This window comes from Cotesia typhae, unplaced genomic scaffold, assembly GCF_013202065.1.
Source record: "Cotesia typhae breed Kobodo isofemale line unplaced genomic scaffold, CoteBio_Ctyphae contig_9, whole genome shotgun sequence".
In the NCBI taxonomy this organism is placed as follows: Eukaryota; Metazoa; Arthropoda; class Insecta; order Hymenoptera; family Braconidae; genus Cotesia; species Cotesia typhae.
In genome coordinates this window covers 1,917,111-1,936,075 of record NW_027423770.1, presented here as the reverse complement: position 1 = coordinate 1,936,075, position 18,965 = coordinate 1,917,111, and the positions used below count along the sequence as shown (strand labels likewise).

The window sequence follows — 18,965 nt, the reverse complement described above, 5'->3', positions numbered from 1 at the left end:
CAGATCCCGAAAGCAATGATTGCGTCCATTCCGAGGATCATTTCGTACTTCAAGGATGGTATGACGCGTGCTTCAACGAGTCGCATCTCATCATCAATCGCCAATGGTAGGGTTACGAGCGCATGTATCGACATGACTGATCCATCAGCCACGGCAGCGTTTGTATGTTTCGTAGGACGAACGCGTACGCCGAGTCCATAGACCCAATTGCGTTCGTCGACTTCTCGGAGACATGTCACTGAGGCCCCTGTATCTAATAGGGCCTTAATAGTGCGTTCTCCGATTTGTACGTTTACGAAGGGTCGTTGATCGTCTCCTTCTATCGTCGCGGGACAAATTTCAGCGGCTAATTCTCGAAAAATTCGTGTTCGTTCATCCGGTGTGGCACAGATGTGCTGATGAATCGGCCAATCCTCCACCTGATGTTCCTTTGAGCAATAATATGCGTTCTCACACTGTCGACAGCGCCATAGCTGTTCGGTCGATGCGCATACCTTGCATTTATGTTTGGGTCGGGTCTGAGCGGTCGTCTCGATTACGGGTCGATGTACGTAGGGTTCGGAATTGTTCGCATCGGGTTTCTGGTTCGCAGGGCCGAACGGTTCGATTTCAATGTCGAAGATGTCCGGTAGAGGTAAAGTAGCCACAGCGACCACCTCTTTGGCTGTCGATCCCAAATTCGGCGGAGATCAGCGGTGGATCGGCTACTGCTGTCCCCGAGAAGCGTTTCCCGACGACGCAGCCCGACGTTGTTGCCAGCGGGTGCAGCCAGGATACCCAACTGTCGTACAATCTGCTGAACCACAAGTCCAGCAGTAACCGGTTCGGGGTGGACTCGGGCAGGCTGTTCGTAAGTGACCTGCTTGGCCATAATTGAAACAGCGCCCTCTCAGTCCAGGATCGATCGTGAATGGTCGAGGTTATCCTACCTTATCGCGTGGCACAAAATCTGACGCCGAGACGTTCAAAGCAGCCACTGGTGGCAGTGGTTCGGCGTTCTCGACGGCTTTCTGTTGCGCCACCGAGGTCGGGGACGGTTTCCTCTTCCTGCGAGATGATTTTGGTGAGTTTGGTGGTCTTGGTGATGACGAAACGTCATCAATGGCCGCCACCTGCGATTTGGTCGTCTTAACCGGTACTCGGGACATGTATCGGTCAGGCTGGTATGTCAGCACCGGCATCACGCTTTCGTTTGGCGTGACCGGAGTACGCGGTTGCGTGCGGCGTCTGGGTCGATCGAAGTCACGTACGAGTCGATAAAGTTCGCCAAACGTCGCGAAGTCTTCACGGTGTATCACGACGTGATACTCCGAACGAAGGTTGTTGAACGCGAAGTTCAACTGTAGGCGTAGCGGCAAAGGCTCACTGACTAGTGCCCACATCGCTAAAATAGAGTCCAGGTAATCCAAACCTGACTCTAACGGGCCTTGAGTGCGATTCACGACCTCGCCGAGGAGGCGGCACTCAATATCGGGTTCGCCGAAACGTTCACGAAGAGCGTTGCATAAGACTTCGTATGAGTCAATGGCCCCTTTCATGTGGGTCCACCATGTCTTGGCCGCTCCTGTGAGAACAAGTGGCATAATAGCCAACACGTCAGCGTCATGAAGACCACAGGTCACCTGGCATTCCTCGAGACGTCGTAAAAATGGCTCCAGTTTAGACGAGTCTTGTCCAGAGAATTTCAAATTCCATTTGGACACCCGTTCGTACATGGCAGGCTGATAATGAGCCCCACCAGTACGTGAGAGGCCCTGGCGACTATCCACGTCGTGAGTTTCTCTCGGGATTGGTGAACATCCGGCATTATGAGCTTGATGGTTCACCTGGCTCATCGTTGAGTTCGCTGTGGGTGGGAATCGTACATGGGGCGGACTTCGAATCGTTCGGGGACTCGGAATGGGTCGGGTGGGTCTCGTTGGTTCGCCCACCGACATACGGGGTCGCGATTCAGTCAACAGATACATCTCAGTATTGGTCGGGGTCGTATCGACCGTTAATCGGCCGGTAGCCGTCGTTGTGACTGTTGTGGTGGCTGTCATCGTCGTCACCACCGCATTGACGCAGTGAGGAGGTAAGTCCATGTGACTGGAGGATCCTTTCGTCGTAAGATCGTCCGAAAATCGCGTGATCGGTTGATCTTCCAGGGTCCATACCGTATCTGGGTCGACATTGCGCTTTAACGCACGCAGAAGTCGGTCTCGTAGCACACCTGAGGTCCCCAATGGGTTCGCATTCAGGGTCACGAGCATCTCGCTAACCTGCAGAGAGTTTAACGCGTAAACGCATTCGTCGGCTTCATTTACGGTCCGGGTTGTCGACCCTGTTTGATCGAGGGTACGCATGGAGTGTTCCCGAGCACTCAACTCGCGAGTTTGACGCTCCAAATCAGCGACTTCGGCTTGAATACGGAGTCGTTCAGCCGTGAGTCGTCGTCGCTCGGCTGCGATAGGGTCGACGTCAACATTCGGGTTTCCCTGCTTCGAGGTACCCGAAGGTGGAGTGACTGATCGAGCAGGCGGGATCGGATTCTGGCGGGGTGGTTGATCGAGGGGGTTCTCGGTGTCGTCCATGCTCTCGCATTCACGTTGATTAATCGGGTCGTGTGGACTTTCGTCGCTTGAACTCATCGTAATTAGTTAACTGAACTGTTTAGTGTAAGTTTCGCTCGAATTAGTCGCGACGCGTCGGAATCTTTTCAAAAGAACCCCACGTTGGGCGCCAAAATTTATGATGGGTTTTTCTTCACGGTGCTGGCGTCGACAGCGCCGGGGAGTTCCACCTAAATGTTGGCTTACCGGGTTCGTAGCTTGTTGGGCGCCAGGAACGTTACGTTCCGCGGTTCGAATTCAGCAATTGATCGTCATCGGGCGGCAGGTCAACGTCGAAGAGATCCTAAATTTTGTAGAGCGAGTGTAGAAATCGAGGCGGAATAATTTTACCACCAGAGAATAGAAAAATAGAGACAGCTCAAAGAAACAAGTAATGCGCAGAGACTATTCAATTAAAAAAAAGAATCTGAATATGACCAAAATTACAAATAATGAGTTATTCTTGGTTCGTTTAACAAACAAAATTTCGAATTAAGGAAATTAATTGCATTCGCTTTATTATCGCCAACAACAAAAAAAAATAACAACAAAAAAAAATAATCGTTTCGCTTATCGTATCGTAACAACAAATTTCGAATTTCTCAACAAAACAAATTAAATGTCGCCGCTTCGTATTAACCAATTCAAAAAAAAATTAACAAAGAGAAGGAAAAAAAATGTTCTAGTTCGCGTTTATTTTCCTAACAACAAAAATTTCGACTTCATCAATATAATTAATTATCGCCACTTTCTTCGTAACAAATAAATTTGAGTTTTCAAAAAAATTACAAAAATATAATTGTCGTAGCCTTTCTTTCGTAATAACAAATTTTTAAATGAAAAAAAAAATCAACAACAAAAAAAAATGTACTGTTTCGTATTTCTTTCCTAACAACCAATTTCGCATTTATCAATAGCATCGATTTGTCGTATACTGGTTCGATGATACAAGCGATCAAACAATTATCCGCCGTGGCGGGTAAGTGAACCGTCGGTAACTGTTGTTACCCGGCGGGCAATATACAGGACAAAACTCGAGGTATAGTTCCTAGTTACGCTCGTAGATGGACCTGGGTTCGCGCCAATTTTATTCGGCATGCAATCTCAAACTTTGGTCAATTAAATTGACACTGTACACAACATTCCTTACAACGGATTAAATATTTTTTGGCACCGAATACCTGGCTGACGTCACCCCGAAGCTTAAATTCAACAACGCAATTGCTGAATTTCGGTACGATTTTACTTTCTGACTTAATTAAAACATTCGTAATTATCTGATTTTCGATAACAATAAAAAAAATAATTAATTAATTGCAAATCATAACTCTCTGCGTAATCGTGGACCGCGGTGAAGTCACCCAGGAATATTAACAAATTGCGACCGCACTTACCCAGTTCAGTCGACTCTCCAGGGTGGTTTGAAATTCCTGATAGCAGTTGTCGGCGGTGCTGACGGCGGCAGAGGCTCTCAGCGATGGCGTCACGGAATTTTTCGTTGTCGAAATGACCAAATCTCCTTTCTTTTTTTTTTTTTTTTGAATTCTTGACTGCCTGGCAGTTGACAATTACAGCAATTCACGAGAGAAACTCTAGCGTCGACTGGATCGACACTCAAAATAACAATTACTCAACAAAATAAGTAAATTCACCACCTAAGCGACTGAATTTTCGTAATAATAATTAACATTCGTTTTAACTTTATTTCGTAACGTAACAACAAAACTATCGGCGGTTCAACAGTGGCTTTTTCGGTGTCCGGCTCAGAATTGCTGGCTTTTTCGTTTTCCAGCAACATGTGGTGTTTTCGCTAGCGCAGCTACAAAGCTGCGCGTCCAATCAGCCGTTGTTGGATAAATTTCCATAGTCGATGGTTGGTCGACTCGCAATTTAGTACTCCATTCGGCGTTCAGGTGGAGCCCTGGTGTGCTCCCGTTGCTTCATGGTACGGTGATTCGTAGATTCCGATTCCGGGTTTTCCTCGTTGCTCGTTGTCATTCCCAGATGTCTCCCTGGTCATTGATGGTAAACTGAACTGCGGGTTCGCCCGGTTGCTTTTGTCATTCGCTCTCTCTCTCACACACATTCTTAGTTTACATAGTAAATTTTTCGGACGCATCAATCCATACTGAATTTGATTATTTGGCGCGGTTCGGCTTATTTTATTTACCTCGAGCTTCGCAATCTGACCGGAACTCACTTAGGGCGACACAGGCGCGTCGAATCTCAGCATTCCGTCAGCCTGGCCAACACTATAGACTAATTAATGCTTAAAAAAAATAATCTCTATAATGAAATTTAGTGGGAAAAATTTCCCATGTCACAATATATATATATATATATATATATATATTAGGGTGGTCCTTATGTTGGGTTTTTTGAAATTTTTTTTCACGATCGTTCAAAATCGGTACAAAATCTATAAAAAAAAAATCATGCCAAGTTATAGCTCTTAATTTTAATATTAACCCGCGCCCCCCGACGATCAAAGTTTTAAAGGAAAATAACATGGGAAAAGTTATATTTTTACTTTGGAGTTTTTTACGTCGTAAACTATCCAACAAATCACATCAAAAAATATCTTTTCTAATGCAAAATTTAACGGTCTACAAAAAAGGTCTCTTATCATTTATTGATAATTCTAACGGTTTTGACGTTATTCGCGGTCTAAATTGAAACTATAATCTTTTTCATAGTTTTTTCTGGTCATTTAATAATTCAACAATCATAGACGGGTTATTATTCATATTAGATTACTTTTTTTACTTATGCATATAATTTTGAACTATAATTTTCGTGAAAAGTATTAATCAATTAAAGAAGTGTATTATTAATATTTTAATGAATCGAAAATGTACAAACATTACCATTTTTATTTTTAATTCCAGATACTTTCATGAAGTTTTTACATTAGTTTTTTTAAGTGCGTCAGGAAACATTTGACGATGATCTTTAACTAATTGTAACACGTATTGCATTTGTTTTTCATCCTTAGTATAACGATTACAAAAATCTTGCACTAGTTTAACTCCTCTTTCAGCACAGTCATTCACAACCGATAGTTTTTTAGCGAATCGTAATGCAGTTTTATAGTGTTCATTATGAGCCCATTCAGAAGGATGAATCTTTAAAAATTCTGTTTGTAACTCGAATCTATTGAAAAAATTGATCGATTCTGCAGTTACGAAAAAGTCAATATCATTATATAATAATTCAGTTATGCTCTTAGTTTGAAAGCGTTTAACACTACATTTTTCACTAGTATAATCCAAGTCTTCTTCCGGAATATCATCAATCACAATTGTTTCGTCTTCTTTACGCAGCTTAGCGACAATTTTTAATTTTGTTTCTTGTGAAACTTCCTCATCAAAAATAGCCATGATTGCTAATTCTGGTGATAAATACCACAAGTGATTCATAAATCTACTAATTGCCACAGTAGCAAGATTACTGTTGATTGCCTTAAAGTTGTTGAGTTCTTTTATAAACTGTAGATCATGGTACGGAGCTTTGACACTATTTGACGACGAAAATCAAGCTTTAACATAAACCATTGTCACAAAAACACATATTTGCCGTAATTTATTATCTTCACCTTTTTTCAATGACAATTGCTCCCGAAGCATGTACATTTTCAATATATAAATAGCTTTTGCCATCCATCGTCCATGGTGACAAGCTCCTGGCTTACGAAAACTAAATTTTTCGGGGATGACACCGATAAAAACTAAAGTAAGCTCTAATAACTCTTTGTAATCATCACGAGGCAGTTGTGATGCAAGAGGTTCAGTCGCAAAAGTTCTAATAGATTCAATTTTTTCATTTGTCAAGATATTATCATTTTTCGGATCATCTAAATCTGTTTTGTAACTGAGTTTATTTAAATCTCCCCATTGCTTTTGGAATCGGATAAAACGTGGAACATTGGGACCAACAGTATTTGGAAAAACAGCTTTGAAGACATATCTTAGGACTATTTCAAATATATGATGCCTACATGGAAGATACAACAAATCTCTTTCTAACAATTTTTCCAGTAATACAGCAGCACCATTACGAAGGCCTAAATTTGAAGGAGTAGTGTCACAGCATAATTTCTTTACTTTCTGAAGCAATTATTACAGGCAATCGATGAACGGTTTCTGTATTTAACAAATTAGGTAATAATTTTCCGTCCCAATGTACAACAATAGATGATAACTTTAAGTCTTGGAAATGTTTATTTATTTCTATTGATTTTGACTCTCGCATAGTAAGCCGACATCGGCGAATAGATGATCGATTGACAATAATGGAATTAATATCAACTTCTAATAATTTTAAATCGATAAGCGACTGACAAATAGCTGTAGTTATAAACACAGCATCTCTGTCGCTTACTTTACAACTGTCAAAAGTAGCTACAACTCTTTCGTTGAGAATATTGTGAGTTCCTCTTATATTTCTTGATTTAAATTGGCCGGCCGTAGTTGGAATGTATACTTCTCCACTAGAGACTGATTGAGCACTTCCTTGGCTTGATAAGAGTTCAATGTTTTTGTCTACAAAAAAGGATAATGATAAGACAAAAAATATCTTCACTATAAAATAATAAAATATCAATGAGTAAGTTGATTATTATAATTTACTAAATAATGATTTTTCTTTTTCACTTTCCAATTTTCGTTTTTCGAAATCCAATTGTTTCTCTAATTTTTTAACACCAATTTCATCGTCATCGTATTTCGTCTTAATATTTGCAATGAAACCAATTCGTTCATCTGATCTCTGATTATTCAAGAATTCTTTGGAATTTTCATCAACTATTTCAAATACATTTGACGGTGCGATGTCAAATAATTTTTTTAATGAACAGGAAAATTCATTTTGTTTTTTCAAAGCAACTTCACTCCGATTTCTATGTTTAAGAAGTATGCGCCACTCATCATACAGTTTTTTCAACTTATCTCGACATCTTTGCATATCTTGAACGGGAATTCGAGCTTTCTTCCAAAACACAATAATTTCATCAATCACTGCAGCAACACTATCTGTGATAGTATTATTTAAAATACGTGTATAAAAAAATAACACTTTCAAAGCTTGCAATTTCGATGATAATTTGTTACCTACGATTTGAACGTCAACATCACCAATCAAAAAAATGTTTTGACGTAAACGTGATAACTCCATATTTAACTGATTACTTCAATATCGGATAAATGAACTCAAAAAATTTATTTATATATCAAAAAGACATGAGTACTAGTAATTGAACGATTTTGATCAAGCTGAGAAATAAATGTAGGTTATGAGTAATCTGAGAATTAATTTTAGTGTTAAAGATTGAAGTAAAATCTAACAGATGGCGGCATGATCGGTTTCTAAAATGTTTTTAACCAGAAATCAAAATTTGAAATTGGAGTTTGTTGATATTTGTACCAATAACAATAAAAATCGAGACAATAGGTCCCGAATTTCTTTTGTATCCAAAAAAAGTTAAAAATCTTTAAAATGTTCGACAGTTCAGGCTAAAAAAATGAATTGGTGTTACTATTATTCCAAAGTTACAGTTACTTTGAAAATTTTCTAAACAAAAAAATCCAATGAGATTAAAAAGAATAACCAGTTCATGATTTATGAACTATTAAATGACCAAAAAAACAGAAAAAACTATGAAAAAGATTATAGTTTCAATTTAGACCTCGAATAACTTCAAAACCGTTAGAATTATCAAAAATGATAAGAGACCTTTTTGTAGACCGTTAAATTTGGCATTAGAAAAAATATTTTTGATGTGATTTGTTGGTTAGTTTATGACGTAAAAAATTCCAAAGTAAAAATATAACTTTTCCCATGTTATTTTCCTTTAAAACTTTGACCGTCGGGGGCGCGGGTTAATATTAAAATTAAGAGCTATAACTGGGCATGATTTTTTTTTATAGATTTTGAACCGATTTTGAACTATCGTGAAAAAAAATTTCAAAAAACCCAACATAAGGACCACCTAATATATATATATATATATATATATATATATATATATATATATATATATATATATATATATATATATATATATATATATATATATATATATATAAACATTCAGAGATCGTCCATAAAATCTGAAGTTTTACCATTTAATTAACACAGAAAACTTTTTTTCATTATTAACTGCCACAACGTTAAAAGAAGGGGAAGGGAAAAGAGGTTCCACTTTTTCATAAAATAAACTATTAGACAGTATTTAGCATTTAATTTAAAAAAAAAATTGGGTTATATTGCTACCATCGATCCCTGATTTCTTATAGAGCTTTAAAGAATCACTTTTTCCGAAATTTCATATTTTTTGTTATTATGTCGGACTCAACGTTCGACATTTTTATTTTGAAACAAATAAAATTTCATTATTCATAAATAATTTTATGTTTTTACAACTAATTACATACATTTATTTTATTTTAAAATTTTTATTCTCTTTAGAATCTTGGATACATTTTTTTTAAAACAGAAATTATTTAAAAAATATTTATCCGTTTTGTCTGGGTCAAATAGTAAATAATATTTTTATGACCCTAGCAGATAAAAAAAAGAAAAAATAGTTTTCTTATCTAACTACAACTCGGAAAATTCCCACGTTTAGTTCGGCCCGACTTTATATAGACCCGAAACAGAAATATTTTTTTTAATAAAATAAAATGAATAGAAATAAAGTTTAAATAACAATAATTTTAGTAACAATAATTTAGAAACCAAAAAACCTAAGTAATAACAATATAGATTACAATAAAATTAAATGATAAAAATTTAAATTATGAAACAAATAAACAAATAGAACTTGATAATTGAACAATTTAAAATAAACAAATATTGAACAATACAATTCTAAAACGATACAACAAAATAATAAATTTACAAATGATCGAAGAAAAATTTTTCTACAATTAAATAATTAAATTTAAAATAATTATGATATGCTTTATTGAAATACATATTTTATTCATACGTTTAAATAAATAATTTAATGTAAAATAGTATACATGTATATCTTTGTCTATGCATAAATGCGCTAACGTATATACAAATACATAGATGTATAATAGAGCATAAGAGTAAGGGAGAAGCGATATTGTACGCTGACCCAAGTAGAGGGGACTCATGCAACATTATAGAAAAATCTAAGAGAGAGGGCGAGGGCTCAAGGAAATAGAAAAATAATTGGACATTGTTTCTCCCATCTAGTAAAAATAAGTAAGGCCCTAAAATTCGACACCTTTACGATTTTCAACACATATATTTCTCGCTGTCCTGACGTCCTAGTGTTAACATCGAAAAAGATTTTATCAGTTTCAATGAAACCACGCGTCAGATTTAAAAAGAAATTGTTAGTGAAGTAAATTTAAATTATGTAAAGAAACGGTAACAATGATATTTAAGTAAGTTCTAAATTAAGATTATTATGTTTGTTTCAATAATTCAAATCTTTGTATAACAATTTTATAATGTATTTATTAAATTGAATTCAGTTTTCTTATATTATAACTTCAACCCCTTCCCATAAAGCTTCAGATCCTTATCTATTAGCTTAACGGCTAGGATAAAAATAATTAAATTTTAGTTGCGGTTTCGACGTAACATGTAATTCTTAGCTAAACCATCCATAATAGAAAAAAAAATTTAACGACAATTTTGTAGTTAATTTGATGTATGATAGAAAATTCCATGATAAATTTTTTGAATCATTAATATTTTAACGGAGTACACGGGACCTTCTTTATCCGGAGAAGGTCTTCGATCCGAGCTGGAATTATCGACCGATTCCCCCAGGGCGCTGTGCTCCGAAGTACTCGCGCCAATAGTTATAAGCTAGTGAGTAAGTCCCCGAGAGGGTAGCGCCGGCGCCGAGAGATAGAGAGTGGGGAAGACAGAGTCAAGAAGAAACGAACCAACAAATTTTAATTAATTAAACACGTAGGCAGATTCTCGATTAATCTTACTAGGAATTATTTCAGTTTGTTAATCCCTGATTTTGGTGTCTCGTGAAAATTTGATCTCGGGTAATTGCGTTTAAGTAAAATCAGTTAATTTTGTGTCAATTAAAATCATTGAAATAATTTCAGTAAAATGTTTTAGTAAAATCATCAGAAGTAAAAATTAGTTAAAATCAACATAAATAGATAGGAACAAATTTTGATTGTGTAAAATAAAACAAAAGTAAAATTAGAATCAGAAAATAATTTTAAAATAATTGTTAGAATCATTTAGTTAAAAGTAGAAAATAAATCAGTTGTAAATTTCACTTGAAGAAAAATTCGACAAAAGTTCGGGAGAGGGTCAGCCATCTTGTCTCGAACTAAAACGATGAGTAAAGGACACACAAGGTCGAGACTAAAAATCTCAAGGCGTTATAAAGTGAAATATAATCCCCAAAATTAAAATAAAATAAATTCTAAGTCTCAATCAACATAAAAGTAAAATGAAGTAATTTAGTAAAAATAAAATAAACTCAGTTATTCAGAGACAAATAAAATAATTTAGTTAAAATTAAATAAAATAAAATCAATTGTCAATTTCTTGATTCAGAGATTAAAACTAAATAAATTAATTAGTTAACTCTGATAAAATGATTTGGACAAGATTAAAACTATTCAAGTAAATAAAATAAATTACAAAATTCGGCAAAATAAAATTCTAAGAAAATAATTTATGAAATGAATCTAAATCAATTTTAATTAAAATAATTAAGTAACATTAGATCATAGAATTTGGCGAAAATAAATTCGACAAAGTAAAATAAATTTGTAGAGTACCAGGACGTAGCGAATATTTTGTCGGCAGATTATTAAGACCTCTGTCGTCAAATTTTAATCTATTAAAACAAGATACGAAGACCTCTTAGTATTAAATATTTATTGTTGTAATTTTCATCTATTAAAACAAGATACGAAGACCTCTTAGTATTAAATATTTATTGTTGTATTATTAAGAACACGAAAATAAATTAGTTAAGAATTTTAATTAGAAAGTTAATCGCTATAGGAATTTGGATTCGGAATGAATGGAAATTTTATTCAAGTGAAAATTTAATAATTGAAATTTAATTTAGATTTAGAAAATTCACTAATCAGATTTCATTTGAAAATTAAAAGTAAATAATAGACTTAGAAAATAATTAATAAAGTATGGAAATTTTAATTAGTGTGTTTGAATGAGAATAATTATATTGTGGGTGCGTGTGGAAAATTATGAACTATGAAACGATAAAATTATAGAATTATGATATATGGAAAATTATGGAAATAAGGAAAATGATAGAAAATAATTAGAAACCGCGGTATGGTCGCTCCATAAGAGGGTATCGACGGGATTAGGAATTATGATAGGAAACCGTTGTCCTTAGGAATAGGACTTAGTCTTAAGTGTTAATTAATTGTAAGGGGAATATTATTGTAATGGGGTGGGTTAAGGGGTCTACCCTCTTTAGAATTTTGAAAAAATCGAATTTTTTTTGTATTTTTTGAAAGTATACATATTTAAAAGTATCATATTGAAAATTTATAAAGATCCGAGCAGTCTAACTGTACTTTTGGACGACGTTTACGTAGCTATCTGAGCGCGCTAATATGCGGACCGCCCGGAGCGGTACGGCCTACCTGCCTTTGTATTCATTAGCAGCTGCAACCTTTTTCGCCGCACAGTTTGCTGCTGACTGTGAGAGAACGCGCATACGAGTTGCAAACCGCCGCAGCACCGATGCCTCTAAGGAAGCCAGAACGAAACGAAGGCAGGCTATTTTGGATGAAAGTGTGCACTATGAAGAAGATGAAGGCATAATGTATGGTGCAGGCATCGCTGATTAGACGTAAGTAAGATTTTTTCACGATTTTTCGTTGCAGAAAATTTTAAACGCGTTTTTCTCGGAATGACGTTTTTGGACGGTTTGTTGATAAAATCTCCGAAACTATTCAACCGAACCTTACCAAAATGTAACCACATGTTCTTGATGACTATAGCTATCGCGCATATCATACGATTTTTGAAATTTTGAGTTTAACTATTTATTTTTGGCAAAGAACGACGGAAAAAACGTGATTTTTCGTACTTTTTCGAAAAATGGCTGCCATTTTGTCATTTTTGAAAAAAAAAATCGTATGATATGCGCTATAGACATTTACTTACTGAATCTAAAACTATTTTTTTTTTTTTTTTTCAGATCATCCATTCCAGATATTTCATCAACAGCGCACACTCATCTTTTTTTTTTGGACCAGTCTTCTCCCTCATTTTTATGTATAAAAACTGATTAAAATAAATATAAAAAAAATTTTCTTGTGTAATCAAATAGTGTATTTTTTAGGCCTAACACTTTTTATGTCCATATTTATGACGTATACCGGTCAAAAAAATTCGTGAAAATAGCCTTATCTTTGGCCGTCTAAAGAGGGTAGACCCCTTAAATGAAATTTCTTATAAAATGAATTTCTTTGATAATTTCTATTTCCTTCCCAGCAATCTCTCACGACCTTGCAGAACTTACTCCATGCTCTGGTCCAATTTCTGGATACTGTGTCTAAAAATTCAGTGGCGCCCTAAATAAATTAAAGGGTGACCAAAGAGAACGAGTGGACTTTAAAAAAGAGTCACATTCCGTTTCAATATTTACAACGTTACATACTAACAATATACTATTTTTCTAATTTTTAGCTTTGTTCAAGTAAACCATCGATAAAAATATAAAAAATTTGGTTTTCATTTTTCAGTATGTTATGTCCAAGGGCGTTTTTAGAGCGGTAGCGTAAACGGTGGAGGTTTGGACTAACAGTTTAAAGAATACGCAACGGAGGTTTTAATTCCGTTGTTTTAATTATTTATGTGGGACGTTTTCGAAGTACAAATTTACCACGCCTTCGTTTGAGACTGTCGGATTTTTATGAGACTAGATGTACTTACTCTCTGCAGGAACTTTATTGATGGTCAGATCCGTGGTTTTAGGGCAGCCGTTAGCGCTTGTTCCTTGATTGGGCCCTTTGGTTGGTTCTCGCAGCGGATGGAGTAGGATGGATTTGGGCTGCTTATATTACGGGCTTCTTATTTTATAAAATGACTTGTTGAAAACTGATTTCACTTTTATTGAGATTTATTTTTATAAACATTAAAACTTACACTTTCACAAATCGATTTTTAAGTAATTTAATTTAATGAATTTTAGTAATTTAATTGAGCTAACGTCCTCCAGTCCCCCGTAGGGTAAAGTGCGCAAATTTAGCTTTTAGAGATATTTTATTTAAACTTACTGCCCGGATTCTCGCCTAAGTGCAGAGCAAATTAGAACTTTGAGATTCCGGTTCTCTAGATGTTTAAAACTAATAAATAATACGTGGCCTGCTGGTTGAACCGAATCTGAACTCGTCTTAAGTGCAGTTAAGATAAGTGCAAATTAAGATAAGTGATTTTTACAAGGCACGGGCCCGTCAAGTAAATGCGGAAGTCGAATTACTTGCTCAAAGACCAATACGTGGCCTGCCGGTTGAACCAAGTCTGAACTCGTCTTAAGTGCAGCGCAAATTAAGATGAGGGACTTTTACAAGGCACGGGTCCGTCAATTAAACGCGGAAGTCGAATTAATTGCTCAAAGACAAATACGTGGCCTGCCGGTTGAACCAAGTCTGAACTCGTCTTATGTGCAGCGCAAATTAAGATGAGGGACTTTTACAAGGCACGGGTCCGTCAATTAAACGCGGAAGTCGAATTAATCGCTCAAAGACAAGGCGTTGGCTGTTGATCACCTTTTTAAATACTCGCGGTGCTGAGATAGCAGAAGTCCCCGCTAGTCAACCAGCAGTCGCGTAGCTTATATTTTATTGTGGCTTTCGCGCATGGAGAAGTCTTCCATCTGCGCGGGTGATTTAAATTTAAAGAAAAAAATTTTGGGGTGGACATAACATTCCCCCGGAAAAGCGAGAAGCTAGTATAGTTTTTCGGTTTTCCTATGGCCATCTTCCCCATAAGCGAGAGTCACTTACAAAAAAAAATTTTTTTTTGACTTGACTTAATATAATTTAGTGTAATGAAAAGAGTAACAGGAGGAGTCATCTAGTGCTTGCTATTAAATTTAATTTATATTTTAATTCTGCACAGTGTTACATTGTACATATTTTGCTGACAATGATCTTTCTTATCTCGTTTCGCTTGCCTCTCGAGTTTCACGTAGCCGGATAGAGTGTTAGTGTGCTTCAAACCGTGAGCTGTTTCAGTTTAAAAAACGTATACATGCGAGACCAATTTCGAGGGCTATGGTACTTGGTACCAGATGGCCCTAATGGTGTATGGGGAGAGGGTAAGTAAGGCATTATTTTAAGAGAAAAAAAGAATTATTTTTTTTATATATATTTTTTTTATATTTTTTTTTTTTCTAGGATTTGAGAAGGGCGGTTCGGCGCTTGGCGGGGTTGGCACGTCCCATCCATCCTCGAGAAGCTTTATTTTTGGCTTCTTGCCTGGTGACCCTATTTGGCTCTCTGCCTCCCGAGGTCGTGGAGGCAGTGGTCTTCTTCGGATTCCAGGACCTAGCGATGGTAGCTGAGGTCCAAAATTTTGAAGAGGTGCTCGCCCCCAACCACGAGGATATTGATCGCTTAAGAATCGCCTTGCTTGAGGTGATCTTTAATGGTTTGGTCACCATAGGATAGAGGTATGTTACGATATGCTTCATGGTTACTATTTAAGAAAATAGTAACTTTATCTTTTTAATTGTTCTTTTCTCTTTTGTTGCAGGCCAGACATATCGGGTGTCTCCGCTTCCGCCGAGAACGGGACGCGTCTTCTCGTCGAAGGAGATGAATGAAAAAAAAATGTAAAAGATATATTTTATAATAATAATTTTATAATATTAAATATATTAAAACGTTTCTTTTTTTTTTTTCAAATTAATTTCTCATTTTTGTTTCCTATACTTTCTCCTTTTTCCGTATCCAAAAAAAATTTTATATTTATTAATTTTAAAATTAGTAGTGGAAATCAAAGAAAGGTAAGGATAAAAAGGACGGAAGAGAAGAGGAAAAAAAAGGTATAAAAAAAAAGAAAAGGGGGACCAGAAGAATGCGGTTCTTATTATTGTATTAGTGAGGGTGAGGAAAGAAGGAGAACAGCGTATACATATGGGCATATGTATATATCTGCGTGTATACGTAAGTACGTGTGTGGTATGCTTTATACGTTATACCCATGCGGTAACACGGCTGTGGGCGTGGCTTGCCGAGAGGCGGTCGCGATGAAGCGGGCGTCGGTAAGCTACTTCGCTTGACTTAATAGCTCGTTATAATTAACGCTAGGTGACTCTTCTTGTTCTCCTTTCTTATTTTACTTTTGATTATTAAATACTAAACGTTTTTTTTTTTTTTTTGTTATAAAAAAGATTTTTGAATTCAAGAAAAATTTTGTATGAGTGACGTTAGCTCTGAAATAAAATTTTATATTATAAAAAGAAAATATTTTTTTTTGTAAATGGAAACTGTTATGTGTATATATTTAAAAAAAAATTTTGACATAATAATAATGTTAATAGATAATAATATGACTAAATATAATAATTGGTTACATATATGTGAAATTTAAATAGTGTATAATTGGATTCTTTATATAGTTTTAAGTTATTCTTTATATAAGTTTTATATATAGGTTTAATATAGAATATAATTAACTAGTTGAATGATTATGATATGGTAGAAAAATTTGTATGATATGGTGATAGTAAAATGGAAGAACAAAAATTTTTTTTTTTTTTTTTTTTTGGTGAAATTTATAGAGAAAAAAAATTTTGAAAAAGAGTCTAGATGAAAATCTTGAGATTTTGCGCTGTTTCCACTCGTCCCCTCAAGGCCGGAGATAATTTTATCTTCAGTCTTGTGAGTTTTACTATCGCAAAAGATTTGTAAGTTAAAATATATTTATATATTTTTTTTGTAAATTAAATAAAAATTTATCTTGCATTTTACTATCTCTTTTATTATTAACAATTCTTTAGTGTTGATTTTATTTTCTACGATGTCTATGTTTGGTTTGTGTTTAGATCGGTGATTTGTAGTCTCTTAGTCGGAATGTTTTTGACTTCTTTGGTTTCTCGATGTTCTCGGGCGCTTCTTCAGTCGTTGTTTGCTTACTCGGTGAGCTTCCTTCTTCGTTGGTTTCAGATTTCTCTGGGAGTGCTTCGTTGACTTTCGACGGTGATGACATTTTTTCTTCGACTGTTTTTAGTTCTATAACAACTGGCTTTTCGATTATTTTGTTGTTCTGCCGCGGTTTTAGTAGTCATCGACGAATGAGTTTTTGTATGGCGAATCCGCTCATAATGATCGATAGTATTCCGATTGTTGATACCGATCCGATGATTATTTTCTTATTTATTTCTTCTTTTTGGTGATCTAGTGCTATTAATGACATTTTTTCTTCATTTTCTTCTAGCCCTTGACCCCAAGGTTCGAATTTGTCGATGATTGTGGCTGGATCTGAAACTTTTGTTAGTAGATTGGGATTTTCGCTGTTAAATCTGATACTTGAGTTTAGTGTTTCGAGAGATAGATTGAAACTTGGTGCGATTATTTCTATGTTTGTTGATTCTCTAGCTGTTCCTCGGACTTTATATTGGTTGCAGTTTGCTTGGCATCCTTGTTGTAGGTGCATTAGTCCGGTTCCGTTGATTACTGTGTTTCCAGTTATCAGTTCTGGGCATTTCCACTGGATGTTTTCTTCTTTGCACGTTGAGTATGCCCACGTGTTTTTCTCGTTCATTTTTATCCAAGTTAATTTATATTTTTCAATTATTCTTACGTTGCACTCTCTGAGGTTTTCTGTTTTTGGATTCATGAGTAACTTCATTTCACAGTCTACTTCATTTTCTAATTTTGTTATTTTTGTCGGGATGTCTGTTGGGCAGGCCATATCTCGTCCAATGGAATTGCGGTTGTCAATGTAGTCTTGTTCAGCGAGGAAGTATTCTTCGAATGCAGGTTCCGTCACTAGATATTTTGACGTAGGTTGAATCGTTAATGTTGATAGTTGATCTCCAATGTTCTCGGCCTTGGGAAGTGATTTTAGTTCATATGCTAGCCACGGTGTCTGGTCGAAGAGTGGTACCGTTATTATTATCAGGAAGTGACCGTTCGATTTTCCGGCTTCTATTTTCGACACCTTCGCCAGTGTGCTGATGTCCATGTGATCCAGAGGTTGTGGCGGATTTAAGGTTGGATGTTTTTTTATCATGTCCGCTGTGGCTTGGTTTAGTTGTTTGGCTGACACTGTTAAATAGGTCAGTTTTCCCCATTCTGCTTCCTCTATGGCTTTTTCTGCATTGTTGAGAGTTCTTAGGTGGTTAGTCATTCGGTGAATATTTTCCTCGCCTACCATTGAGAATAGTTGGATCTTTTGTATGTCTGTTATTTGTTTATTCGTTGATTGTTGCAGAGATGCTGAAGTTCTCGCCAGTTCTTTGATTCGGTTAGTTATATTTATTTCGTGTTTGAGGATTTCGTTGATTTCGCTCTTAATGATGTGGGTGTTATTTTGCGATAAGTGTACAAGTTCTCTGTTGTCTTGGTACAACTTGTCTAGTTCGTTTGAGATATGTTCTTTGTCGGTGTAGTCCATGGTTCCGAATAGTTTTCTTGCAATTGAGCCTACGAAGCCGAACCATGGTGCTCTTTTTGTGCGATTCTGTGGATGTAGTTCTTCGAGTTGAGGATCTTCGAGGAATTGCCTTAGCCGGTGTTTTGCTTGCTCAATTTCGGCATATATTTCCCGGTGTGTGTTGGTTCTCAGGTACGACATACAGGATGAATGATTGAATTTTTGAGAACATATTCCATAAGCTTCCCATATATTTTGATTTAAGTAGGGGTAAAGATTTACTAGGTTCTTGATGTTTATTGAGCTGATGATTTGCCATTCTTCTCTGATGAGGTGGACTCTTTTGAATGGGTCGTATAGTATGCCCGGATTCGCTTCCATTGGTTTTATTTTCACCTCGTCAGCTCCCCATGCCAGGTATCCGATTCCCAGGAGGAGAAGTGGTGCAGCTATCATAATTTTTTTTTTTTTTTTTTGTAGATTTCTGCGTCTATATGTATATTTACTGAAACAAACAATCTAAGTTCTTTTTAGTCGAAATTTTCGCGGCTGGCTGTTTTACCCTTATTTGGGTGGATTAATTTCCGTTTTCCGTTTTCTTTTTCTATTATTAAATTCCCCATTTCGTTTATTTCGACTATTTTGTATGGGCCAGTATAGTAACGATCTAATTTATTTTTTCTAGGTTCTTTTAATGTAAATACGAAGTCTCCTACGTTAAATTGGGCTGGGTGTATATGTTTATCAAATCGAATTTTTGACTCGTGTTTA

The 18,965-nt window shown here is 36.0% G+C and overlaps 1 protein-coding gene across 3 annotated transcripts in view; it reads left to right on the top strand.

Annotated features, from left to right (window-relative positions):
- The window catches only part of LOC141533489 (uncharacterized), a 135,221-nt gene that overhangs the window by 64,042 nt on the left and 52,214 nt on the right, over positions 1–18,965 (top strand). The gene's annotated exons all lie outside the window — the stretch shown is intronic.